The 12,289-nt window shown below is 44.5% G+C and overlaps 1 protein-coding gene across 1 annotated transcript in view; it reads left to right on the top strand.

Moving 5' to 3' along the window:
* RPS6KB1 (ribosomal protein S6 kinase B1) overlaps nt 1-11,840 on the top strand; it is a 222,813-nt gene extending 210,973 nt beyond the window's left edge. Inside the window, exon 17 of the transcript XR_011383241.1 lies at nt 11,725-11,840. The gene's annotated coding sequence lies outside the window, so the exon portion shown is untranslated. The remainder of the gene's footprint in view (nt 1-11,724) is intronic.
* Nucleotides 11,841-12,289: the final 449 nt, after the last annotated feature.

Genomic DNA, 12,289 nt, shown 5'->3' on the forward strand with positions numbered 1-12,289 from the left:
CTGTAATTAGGCGATGGTAGGCCTCAACTCTCCAGGATGGCTTCACTCTAGGTGTCTAATGTCTCATCGGGGTGTCCAGAAGGCCACACACAGTCGTGGTATTAGCGAAGCTGGATCTCCCCCTCTCTCACTGTATAGTCCCCTGGCATCTCCCTCTCCACTGTTTTTTCTACATCACTTGCAGTCTCTACAAACTGTTTTCTGAGAGCTGCAGGTCATGGTGTATGAGACTAGCCATGTACCTCCATGTATGCAGCCACTGTAAGATCATGCAAATAAAGCCTCTGTTGACCCATCTGCTCACACTTGACCTCATAGGCTTGTGGGGAGGATTAAATAAAACAATCTATGTAAATTTCCTGGCATTATGTATACTAAACAATGGTAATTGCTATTCTCTTACTGTTATTAGAGTCCCCCAAATATTGTGCTGGCCATGGTAAGAATGTAATGAGATGATTTTGAAAAATCATGGTTCCCCAGGGCACCTGAGTGATTAATACCCAAGCAAGTGGATGCAACTGTTAACCTGAGGCAGTGGGGACTGAACAGGTCATCAGTTACCCACATACAAGATGAAAGCAGAATCCGTGAGTGCAGCTGCAGGAAGCATCAGAACAAGAACAGTAACAAGAGAAAATAGAAATAGGTTGAGGTCAGGTTAATAGGAAAAAGAGTTGGGGGGAGAGACATCAGAACAAAAGTAAGGATTATTTGTTTCTTAGTTGGCATCGGGCCCCCAGCAGGTCAACCTATGGGAGGCATTACCTGGAAAAGGAGGAATGAGTTGAGAAGCTGCCCATTTCCAGCTTGCAAGTCATACACAGCCAGGTACCAGCTAGACAGAGAGACAAGTGCAACCTGCGTGCCCGTTAGAGCATTAGCAGCCTCCAGAGCAACTCACCATGAATGATCCAGACAGCAGAGAAGACGAGAGGAAACAGCCCTTAGATAGGAATAGGTCAGTTCTACCCAGAGTGAAAAATCGGAACCAATCAGAACTGCTTTGACCGCTTCGTGACCAGAATGTTAGCATTTACTCAGACTGGAACTTGCCCTCTGTAAAACTTCCTTTCCCCACATCTGTTACTCTCATTTTCCCTTTAGTTTCTGCAGAAAAAAAAAATGACAGTTACCTAGTGGGGGATAAAGATGTGGAGTAAGATTTAAATAAGATCATGGAGGTACATGCATTTTGTAAACCTTTAAGTGCTCTGCATATGTTTAATGCTACTATTTTTAAGGAGGCAAATTCGAGGGTTGCTTAGTGAGAGGAGTGTGAGAGCCTCATGACAGATTGAAAATAGGGAGCACTTTCTCTGAAGACAGGAAGGGAGACCACCGCTGATTGTTGTCTTGTGAGATCTCCACCCTGCCTCTGTCCCTCGCATTGAGACACCATTTACCTTCAACCGAGCACGTGCACTGGGGTTGCTGGGAACGGGCTAGTGAGTACACTCAACCACTGTGTTAAATTAATAACTTATTTATACACACAAGTAATTCCCAAGAGAAAGAAGAGTTGAGAATAAAGCACAGACCGGCTTCCTCTTGGAGCTTCATTTGTACCAGAGAAAGAATAATTTCTTAATACAAAGAGAGCAAAAATTCCGGGGGCATCCTTTAGTAATAGGCGGAAAAGAAGAGCAGTCATAGGAGTAATTGATTTTAACATAGACACAGTGGGGAGGGCCTGTAAGGTTTATTACTGCTAAGTTGACGGTGAAGCGTTACAAAGCCATAGAAATGCAACAGAAGAGATGTTTGATGCTATATATAAGATTTGATCTAATTTTCACTTATTCTTTCATTTTGGGAGTATTTGTTGAGTACTTACATACAAGGGACTGTCTGCCTTATGTAACTCTGTTACGGAGGGGGAGACAAAAAATAAAAGAAGAAATAAGTAAGTGAAAAGTTAGGTGGTTATGAATTCTTTTTTTAAATTTTTAAAAATTTTTTTGACAGGCAGAGTGGACAGTGAGAGAGAGAGACAGAGAAAGGTCTTCCTTTGCCGTTGGTTCACCCTCCAGTGGCCGCCGTGGCCGGTGCACTGCGGCTGGTGCGCTGCGGCTGGCACACCGCGCTGATCCGATGGCAGGAGCCAGGTACTTATCCTGGTCTCCCATGGGTGCAAGGCCCAAGTACTTGGGCCATCCTTCACTGCACTCCCTGGCCACAGCAGAGAGCTGGCCTGGAAGAGGGGCAACCAGGACAGAATCCGGTTCCCCGACCAGGACTAGAACCCAGTGTGCCAGTGCCGCGAGGCAGAGGATTAGCCTAGTGAGCCGCGGTGCCGGCCAGGTGGTTATAAATTCTATTAAGAAAAGTAAGTTGGGCTTGGGCACAGAGAGTGACTGTGTAGTCATATTATCTTTGTTCCCCCTGCACTTAGCACAGTGAGAGGATCCATAAGTGCCAAATAAATAAATGAACAACTACCTCACCCGAGATTCTGTTCTTTCCTCCATGCCTAGTTTTCCGTCACTCACCAGTGAGTAGTGAATTTTGCCTTCATTTGGTCCTCCTGTCAGACATGATACACAACACTATTTGATTTTTACATGCTCCTTTAACCATGTTATTTTTCCACTCCAGAACCTCAACACCTTCCTGTTGTCTGTTTTTTAGCAAAATTGAAAGAAAATCGAGTACTGGGGTGAGTTTGACTCAGTGGTTAAGATACTGCTTGGGATAGCAGCATTCCCGTCAGAGTGTCTGGATTCGACTCCCAGTGGCATTCCCAATTCTGGCTTCCTGGTAATGGGCACTGTCGGACATGGCAGATGATGGCTCAGATGCTTGCTTCGCTGCCAGCCAAGTGGGAAACCCATGTGGGAGACCCGGACGGAGTTCCTGACTCCTGGCATTGGCCTGGCCTAGCCTTGATTGTTGTGGACATTCAGGGAGTGATCCAGCAGGTGGGAGACCTCTCCGTGTCTTTCAAATAAACAAAAATTAAAAAAAAGAAAATACTATACTTATCTATCATTGAATCTTATTTGTTGACTCATTGATCTTATTTATCTTCTTTATTTTTTGAAAGGTCCTGCCTTACTTAACACATGTGACAGCCTTTTAGTGTTATTATTGACCTAAACAACTTTGGGGAAAGTCAGTGATAAACAACAAACTACATTTGTATCACTCTCAATCTTTGAACATGGAACTACTCAATGCTAATACTGAGAATGGCTTTGGAATCAGTCTAGGTCAACTCCTTTGCTTTGTGAATGAGGAAACTGAACAAGCAGTGTTGATGGGCCTTCCATGACCCAACCTCAGCTCTCCTGTCCCATTCTCCTTCCATTGTGCTGTGATACACATATTTATACATTTTTACATAGTTTGATCAGATTATATATTTCATGTTGTAGTCCCTTCCATTCACGGCACTCTTTGTACACATTTCCAAATATGGACATAAGCCACATTCTTCTCATTTTTAGTAGCCACATGGCATTCCATCATATCAACACAGGCATTGGTCTCTCAGGGATATCATCTTGAGTTGCACAAAGAAAGAAAACAAGTCAAAACACTAGCATATATGTTAACTGTCTTTAATAATAGAATAGTATCTGCAATCACTTTGTAAAGTATGTTAAAAAGTCAAATATTCTTAATCTAGTTTACATATATTTTAATTTCTAAAAGTGAACCTAATCATTTTGTATGTTTTCTAAGTGTTATTCTTTTTAAAGTTTTTTAAGTATACAGAAAAAATTAAGAGGTAAATATATACAAAATATGAAATGGTTTTCCACTGAAGTCAAATGCATTTACTACTGATTCACATTGTGTACATAGTTAGATTCTTGTTTATTCTTTGTAATTCAACTCTTTGGTAATGGATACTCTGCATTTGAATGTACAAAAAAGAAAAGGGCTTTGGAAAGTATTATTCTTTTCCCCAAAATGGAAAATAGAGAGTCTTACAAAGGTGCATGCTTCCAAAGTTCATTCTCCACTTTCCAGATCATCTCAAGATTTATGGCATTTTATTTTCCAAAGTCTTGGGGGGAAATTAAGCCCAGAATGACAGCTTAATGATCAGTTTGTGGTATTGTGTATCTCATTATTCTTGAAAATCATTATATAAAGAAAAGCAGATTTTTAAAAGAGTTTCTAGTTGTTTTTTTTTTTTTTTTAATCTGTTTGTTTATTTGAAAGGCAGAGGCAGAGAGAAAGAGATTTTTCCATGGGCTGGTTCACTCCCCAGATAACTGCAAAGGCCAGGGCTGGGCCAGGATGAAGCCAGGAGTCAGAAGCTTCATCTGGGTCTCTCATGTGGGTGTAGAGGCCCAAGCACTTGGGCCATCTTCTGCTGCTTTCCGAGGCTGGATCAGAAGTGGAGCAACCAGGACTTGAACTGGCGCCCATATGAAATGCCAGCACTGCAGAAGGCAGTGGCTTAACTACATACGCCACAGCAGCAGCTCCTCTAGTTCATATATATATATATTTTGACAGGCAGAGTGGACAGTGAGAGAGAGAGACAGAGAGAAAGGTCTTCCTTTGCCGTTGGTTCACCCTCCAATGGCCACCGCGGCCGACTCGCTGTGGCCGGCACATGGCGCTGATCCGAAGCCAGGAGCCAGGTGCTCCTCCTGGTCTCTCATGCGGGTGCAGGGCCCAAACACTTGGGCCATCCTTCACTGCACTCCCGGGCTATAGAAGAGAGCTGGACTGGAAGAGGGGCAACCGGGACAGAATCCGGCGCCCCGACAGGGACTAGAACCTGGTGTGCCAGCGCCGCAGGCAGAGGATTAGCCTAGTGAGCCGCGGCGCCGGCCTCTAGTTCATATTTGAGTGAGGGGATTACATGAACTGCTCTGCATTCAAAGAAAACTTAAATGTAAAGATCAGTACACTTACATATTGAGCTTTTATCATTGTCATCTTCATTTCAACATTGGAAAATCGGTAATTGTGGATGCTATATGGAACTGCTAGACAAAAATTGAAGACTGACAGGTTAACCTCTCATGGGTAGCATTATATGCCCAATTTGTTGAAACCCTTCATTACGTCAGGTTTTGGTGCACTAGTTAAGACACAGCCTGGGATACCACATCCCAGTGGTGAAGGCTCAGGTTAACCCAAACAGTTAGCAGCTCCTGGCTTTGTCTTAACCTAACCCTGGCTTTTGCTGGCACTGGGGGAGTAAATCTGCGGAAGGAAATTTCCTTTTGTCTCGATCTCTCTGCCTTTCAACTAAATTAAATAAATTAAGAATGGAAAGGAAACACCTGTCATTCAGTGAGTTCTTACTGTGTCAGGTATTGCCTTAAGCACTATATTTGCATTGCATCACTTAACCATCACGACAGTCTGATGTTCTTCCCTTAATTTTACAGATTATATACAGAAGTTTAGGGAAGTTAGGTAACCTGCACAAGGTCACACAGTTAGCAGAGTCAGCATACAAATCTTTCTCTAGTTCCAGAGCTCATGATTTATATAGCATTCTGCCTTTGTTGGGCAAATCGTTGAAGGAAAGCATGCTAGTTTACCTTTGGGATAGTCTTGAGGTAGGCCGAGCGGTAGCTAGCAGACAGGAGCTGAGGTCTGAGGACCCTGGCCTGCTGCAGCCCCACACAGCCCACCGTGTGACAGCTCTGGCCGCCCATGCGATAATCTGGTCTGAACTTACAAACCCCCTTTCTGCGCACTAGCTGCACCCTCGTTCTGTACATGACCGATCTCCCTCTTTGTGCACTGCCCAAACCCCCTTCTATGCACTACCCCAAACCCTCCCTCTTTGGAGTAGCAGAAACCACAAGTTCTGCTGTGTTGCAAACTTAGAACCAACACCAGCCGGAAATATCCAATATGGCTGCTGTGTACCGTGTCCCTGTGATGACCTTTAGCTCATTTTAATATAATTATAATAAAATTAATACCCTGACCCACACTCCCACTCCCATCATGCATGTGATGCCATGACATTTCTGACATGTCCAAAAAAAACCCTGCCCGTACCTCCAGATATAGCCATGAACCTTGTTGATTTTGCTTGTTCTCTCTTGTGCTTGCCTGCTCTTACTCCTGGAGCTTTAAATAAATTTTGCTTTTCTGATCACCTTTGTCTATGTCTCTTCCTTGAGTTCTTCCTGGTGTGGAGACAAGATCCTGGAAAAGCCTAACAAGGAGCCCCACTCAGCAGTCTCAGGGAGAACTGCAGAAAGATGGAGGTTGTTCTTGCGGTGGAAGAGAAGTCATGTTGCTAATTCTGGTCATATACTTCTAGTAACTTATTCCACATTGAAGGATAAAGGTTTTGAATGAAGGCATCTTGGACTTTAAAAAAAAAAAGTTGAATATGTATATGGTTTTTGTGCTTTTGAAAATGAAGCTTTCTAAAATTAAGCATGTTGGATATTACTCTTACTTGTCTCATAAAAAAAGCCATGAATTTGTTGATGGCAAGGGAAAGTAGGAAAAACTGATCACATTACTGTTTTTCTTCACTAATGTTGTATTTTCAACTTTGGCTCAATCTTTGTTCTTGTGAGTTTTCTGACTTGCTTAATTTTTGCAATAGGAAAGCCCATAAATTTTTTTAAAAGATAAAAGCCAGAAGACCAGCTGAAAAGTGCACTGAAATGATTTAAAACCTCACCAGATAACAGAATATTTTCAGTATGATATACTTGGTTTGACTGCTCAAGATGTATTAGTGAGCTTCAAAAATGTGTGGAAAATGGAATTAAAAGATAAATTAATTTTGGCGCAAAAAAATGGAAATTCACACACATGAGGGCCTTCAAAAAGTTCGTAAAAAATGCAAATTATGAAAAAACTATGGGGCTCCTGGTTTCAGCCTGGCCCAGCTCCAGCTGTTGCAACCATCTGGGGAGTGAACCAGCAATTGAAGATCTCTCTCTCTCTTCTCTACCTGTATCTCTGCCTTTCAAATAAGTAAATAAATCTTTAAAAAAGAAACCACTTATTTATTGTTTATTTGAGAGACAGAAAGAAAGAGAGAGACAAATAGCAAGAGCTCCTACCTACTAGTTTACTCCCCCAAGTATCCACAATGACCAGGGTTGGGCCAAAGCCAGAACCTTAGAGCTCAATCCAGGTCTCCCATGTGGGTGGCCAGTCACTGGAGCCATTACTGCTGCTTCCCAGGGTCTGGATTAGCAAGAGGCTAGAGTGAGGAGCTGGCACTGGGAATCAAAGCCAGGCACTCCCATACAGAACATAGACGTCTTTACCAGCATCATCACTGCGCGGCTAAATGCCCATCCCTGAGCTTATTTTCAATCTCCTTTTCCACAGCCTTTTCGCAGTGCCCTTTTTATTTATTTTGCTTTGTTGAAGAAAACAGTATTAATGAAGAAGCCTAGGAAGGTGGAAGACATCATGTGGTGGTCAGCCTCCATGGTAACTTAGAATGATTTGTGTGACAAGTAGGTGACTGGAGAAGGAATGGTGCAGAACTTCTGAAAGTAGATAATAAAGGCCAATGTAACTTCTGCTTTGGCCCCTTGGATCCTTGGCTCTGGGGAAAGCCAGCTGCCATGGATGCAAAGATGCCTGAAGATAGACAGATGTGAAAAGAAAACGAGGCCTCCCACTGAGAGCCAGCCCCAACTTGTCTTCCGTATGAGTGTGTGCCCTTGGAAGCAGATCTGTCCAAGCTCAAGCCTTCAGATGGCTGTACTCCCAGTCACATGAGAAACTCTGAACTGGAACTGTCCAGCTCCAGAAACTATGAGGAATAATGAATGCTTATTGTGTGAGCCTTGGGGTAATTTGTTCTGCAGCAATAGATAACATCCATCCATGCTACCATTTACGCATTGCCTTTCAGAAAGAATGTTTCTTCTTTTCCCAATTATTATATCATTATTTCCCTCAGATTTAATTCCATCTTCCTTTCTTATCCTCAATTCTTTCCAAAAGAATTCCTCCGTCTTTCTTAAAAAAGATTTTACTTATTTGAAAGTAGAGTAACAGAGAGAAGGAGAGACAGAGAGAGAGACAGAGTCCTCCAGCCACTGGTTCACTCCCCAAATGGTGGCAGTAGCTGGGCCTGGGTCAGGCCACAGCTAGGAGCCCAGAACTCCACCTGTGTCTTCCACATGAGTGGCAGAGGCCCACATACTTGGGTCTTCTTCTGCTTTCTGAGGTGCATTAGCAGGGAGCTGGGTCATAAGCCCTCATAATGGGATGCCAGTGTCTCGGGCTGCGGCTCAACCTGCTGGGCCACAGTGCTGGCCTCTCCTCCATCTTTTAACTCCCCACACACACGGTCACATTTTAGGTCTCTCCATTTTTTTTTTTTTCAATTTATTCAACCACAATGAAAACACAAACAATATGGGGCCCTTGAAACTCAGTCCCAGGTTCTTCACCGCTGTTGAACTTGGGCAAAGGCAGGATAAAGAGAAAGGTTTCAAATGTAATTCTCTTTTTCTCTATTTTGTTAATTGTTCTGTATAACCCTGCATATAAAACAATAAAGTTTATTCTGATTAAACAGTTTAGTTCAAAAACTCGAACTTTTCACCTAGCACGAGGCGGTCTCCATGGCTCCTCAATGCCTGCAGGATCCGGGGCAAACACCTTGGTTCAGCCTTCACTGTTTTTCAACATGTTCTCTACTACTTTCCTTCATGTATTCATTGTTCCAGTCAAACTAAACTATGGCTTTCACACTCATGCCTTTTGTATCTTAGCTATTAGGTGTATGTAAAAACAAAACCAAAACAGGGTCTGTGATCAAAAGCATGTGGGAAACACTGCGTGTTAGAGATTCTCTGGGGGGCCAGTGTTTGCAGTGTGGCAGGTGGTAAAGCCGCCATCTGCTGCTATGAAGCCTGCACCCTGAGGGAAGTGACATAGTAATTTTTTTTTTTAATTTTAAGGGTCAGCACTGTGGCATAGTGGGTTAAACTGCTATCTTTGTGCTGGCATCCCATAATGGGCACCAGTTGGAGTTCCAGCTGCTCCACTTGCAATCCAGTGCCCTGCTAACGTGCCTGGGAAAGCAGAGGAAGATGGCCCAAGTGCTTGGGCTCCTGGACCCACATGGGAGACTTGGAAGAAACTCCTGGCTCCTGGCTTTAGCTTGGCCCAGCCCAGGTCATTGCAACCGTTTGGGGGACCACCAGATGGAAGATTCTCTCTCTCTCTCTCTCTCTCTCTCTCTCTCTCTCTGTGTGTGTGTGTATCCCCTTCTCTCTCTCTCTGTAACTCTGCCTTTCAAATAAAAATAAATAAATAAATCTTTATAGATTCCTCTGGGAGATTTACAATACACATTAACACATGAAAAGTTTTGAGAAGTTAGGTGTGGGTATTTAACTTATATTGGAGTGTCTGGTTTGAGTCCTATCTCCTTTGCTTTCAATTCAGTTTCCTGCTAATGTGTATCCTGGGAAGCACTGGATGATGGTTCAAGTACTTGGGTCCCTACCACCCAAGTAGGAGACCTGAATGGAGTTCCTAGCTCCTGGCTTCAGCCTGGCCAAACCCTGGCTGTTGTGAGCATTTGAGAATGAAATATCTATCTCTTTCTGCCTCTCAAATAAATAAATACATTTTTTAAATCTCAGAAAGATTTAAGGCTATGGCTCAGAATGCTGTTCAGTCAGACAAAAGATCATCTAAAGATGTTTAAACGCATCTCACGTCTCCCAACAAAACGGTAAAGCATCCAGGAAGCTCACAGTCATTATCCCCCAGTCATCTTCCCCGAAGCTTGAGGCACAGAAGAGCTTACCTGACAAATATTTATGGGTGTGGCTTCATCCAATGAAGTGAACCCCAGGAAGATTCACAGAGAACCCACAAAGTTTTGAAAAGAAGTATATGGGGCCAGTGCTGTGGCCAGTGTATTGAGCTAAGCCTCTGCCTGTAGTTTGTATCCTGGCTGCTCCTCTTCTGATCCAGCTCTTTGCTGTGACCTGGGACAGCAGTAGAAGATGGCCCAAGTCCTTGGGCCCCTGCACTCACGTGGGAGACCGGAAGAAGCTCCTGGCTCCTGGCTTCGGATTGATCCTGCTCCAGCCACTGCAGCCATTTAGGGAGTCAACCAGCAGATGGAAGACCTTTCTCTCTCTCTGTAGCTCTACCTCTCAAATAAATAAATAAATCTTTAAAAAGAAGGAGGAGAAGGAGGATAAATACAGAAAGATTGCCACTTTGGATCAAAAGGAATAGGGCTAGGACAAAATGAAAAAATGTTCTTGGACCCTTACGAGGGCAAGAAATAGGCTGAGAAAATGCCTTGGTTACAAACATGGGCTGCTGCTGCTTTTTTTTTTTTTTTTTTTTTTTTGACAGGCAGAGTGGATAGTGAGAGAGAGAGAGAGACAGAGAGAAAGGTCTTCCTTTGCCGTTGGTTCACCCTCCAATGGCCGCCGCGGCCGGCGCGCTGCGGCCGGCGCATTGCGCTGATCCGATGGCAGGAGCCAGGAGCCAGGTGCTTTTCCTGGTCTCCCATGGGGTGCAGGGCCCAAGCACCTGGGCCATCCTCCACTGCACTCCTGGGCCACAGCAGAGAGCTGGCCTGGAAGAGGGGCAACCGGGACAGAATCCGGCTCCCCGACCAGGACTAGAACCCGGTGTGCCGGCGCCGCTAGGCGGAGGATTAGCCCAGTGAGCCACGGCGCCGGCCGTGCTTTTTTTTTTTTTTAAGATTCATTTATGTATTTGAAAAGCAGAGCAACAGTGATATTGATAGAGAGAGAAAGAGAGGGAAAGAGAGAACTTCCGTCCACTGGTTCACTCCTCAAATGGCTGCAACAGCCAGGGCTGGTCAGAACAAAGCCAAGAAACAGGAGCTTCTTCCAGGTCTCCCATTTGGATGCAGGGGCCCAAGCACTTGGGCCATCTTCTGTTGCTTTCCCAGGCGCATCAGCAGGGAGCTGGACCAGAAGTAGAACAGGCAGAATTCAAAACCGCACTCCATACAGGATGTCTGCAGTGTTACAGGCAGCGGTTTAACCCACTGCACTACAACACTGGCCTCAAACGGGCTGTCTTTCATGAGAAAAGGAGGATGATTCAGAGAACAGAACCAAGACCCCAGAACATGGAACCTGGAGCTGGGGAGAATTATTCTCAGGGCTTGAGACTTAAGGTACTTTAAACATTTGCTTAGCTGCATTTCAGAATTAGACTAGAACAGGGACTCCTTCATGCCTGCCATTTCCCCCCTTCTGAAGAGGAATATCCAAAGCCGGTACCTGCTGTGCCTGTCTCATCATTGTGTAGAGTTTATGCAGGAGCAGATATGTTGTCTTTTTCCATTGTAAAGGTGTAGAGGAACTGCACTCAAGGAACTCCAAGGTACAGATCCAGGGAGTCTCAGCTGTACAAGAGTTGATTTAGATCGTGAGATTCCAGACTTCAAGCTTATGTTGCAATGACCTGAGAATTTTGGTGACTGTAGGAGGAAGTGGGTAAATTTTGCATGTGGGAGGGACATGAATCACTGGGGATCAGAAGGTGGCCTGTGGTGCTGGCCTCTGAAATCACCCTCTGTTATTCTTGCCTCCTCTTATGCACACCTTTATGTAACCCCTTCACACATTGTATTACTGTTGGTCTACATGGCCAATAGCATCTGGCAGAAGTGATGGTATGTATATTATTCTGATATTACCTTACTAAGAAATTATATCTCCCCTCTCTCCTCTCTCTCTCTCCCTCCCTCCCTTCCTCTCTCCATATATATGTATCTTGGATACCGCCCTGTTGGAGAAGGAAGCTGCCATGTTGTATGCAGCTCTAAGGAGAAGCCCAGCTGGCAGAAAGGTGAAGCCTCTGGCCAACAGCCAGCTAGGAACTGTGTCCTGGCAATAACCAAGTAAGTGAGCTTGGGAGTGAATTCTTCAGCCCTGCTTTAGCCTTGAGATGACTGCAACTCCAGCCAACATCTTGACTGTAACCTCATGAGACACCCTGAGCCAGAGCCACCTGGCCCAGTCACTCTCAGATTACTACATCTCAGGAACAGTGTGAGATAATAAAATGGTTGTTGTTTTAAGCTGTTAAGTTTCTAGGTAATTTATTACGCAGCAATAAATAACCAACACACCAGCATCTAGGAGCCAGCAGCTATGGGGCTCATGAAGAGGGGCTGCCCGTGTGCAAATGAAGACACAGAGGTGCAGCCATGAGCCAATGCTGGGACAGTGCGTGAGACACCGAGTGGAGGACAGGCGCTTCTTGTGGCCCCTGGTCTGTACCCTTGCTTCCACTGGCCAAACCAAGCTACAAGGAAATTGGTAAATGTCATTTGCAAGGATGTCATTTGCAAGGAACCACT

The sequence above is a fragment of the Oryctolagus cuniculus genome, chromosome 17, assembly GCF_964237555.1.
Source record: "Oryctolagus cuniculus chromosome 17, mOryCun1.1, whole genome shotgun sequence".
Taxonomy (NCBI): domain Eukaryota; kingdom Metazoa; phylum Chordata; class Mammalia; order Lagomorpha; family Leporidae; genus Oryctolagus; species Oryctolagus cuniculus.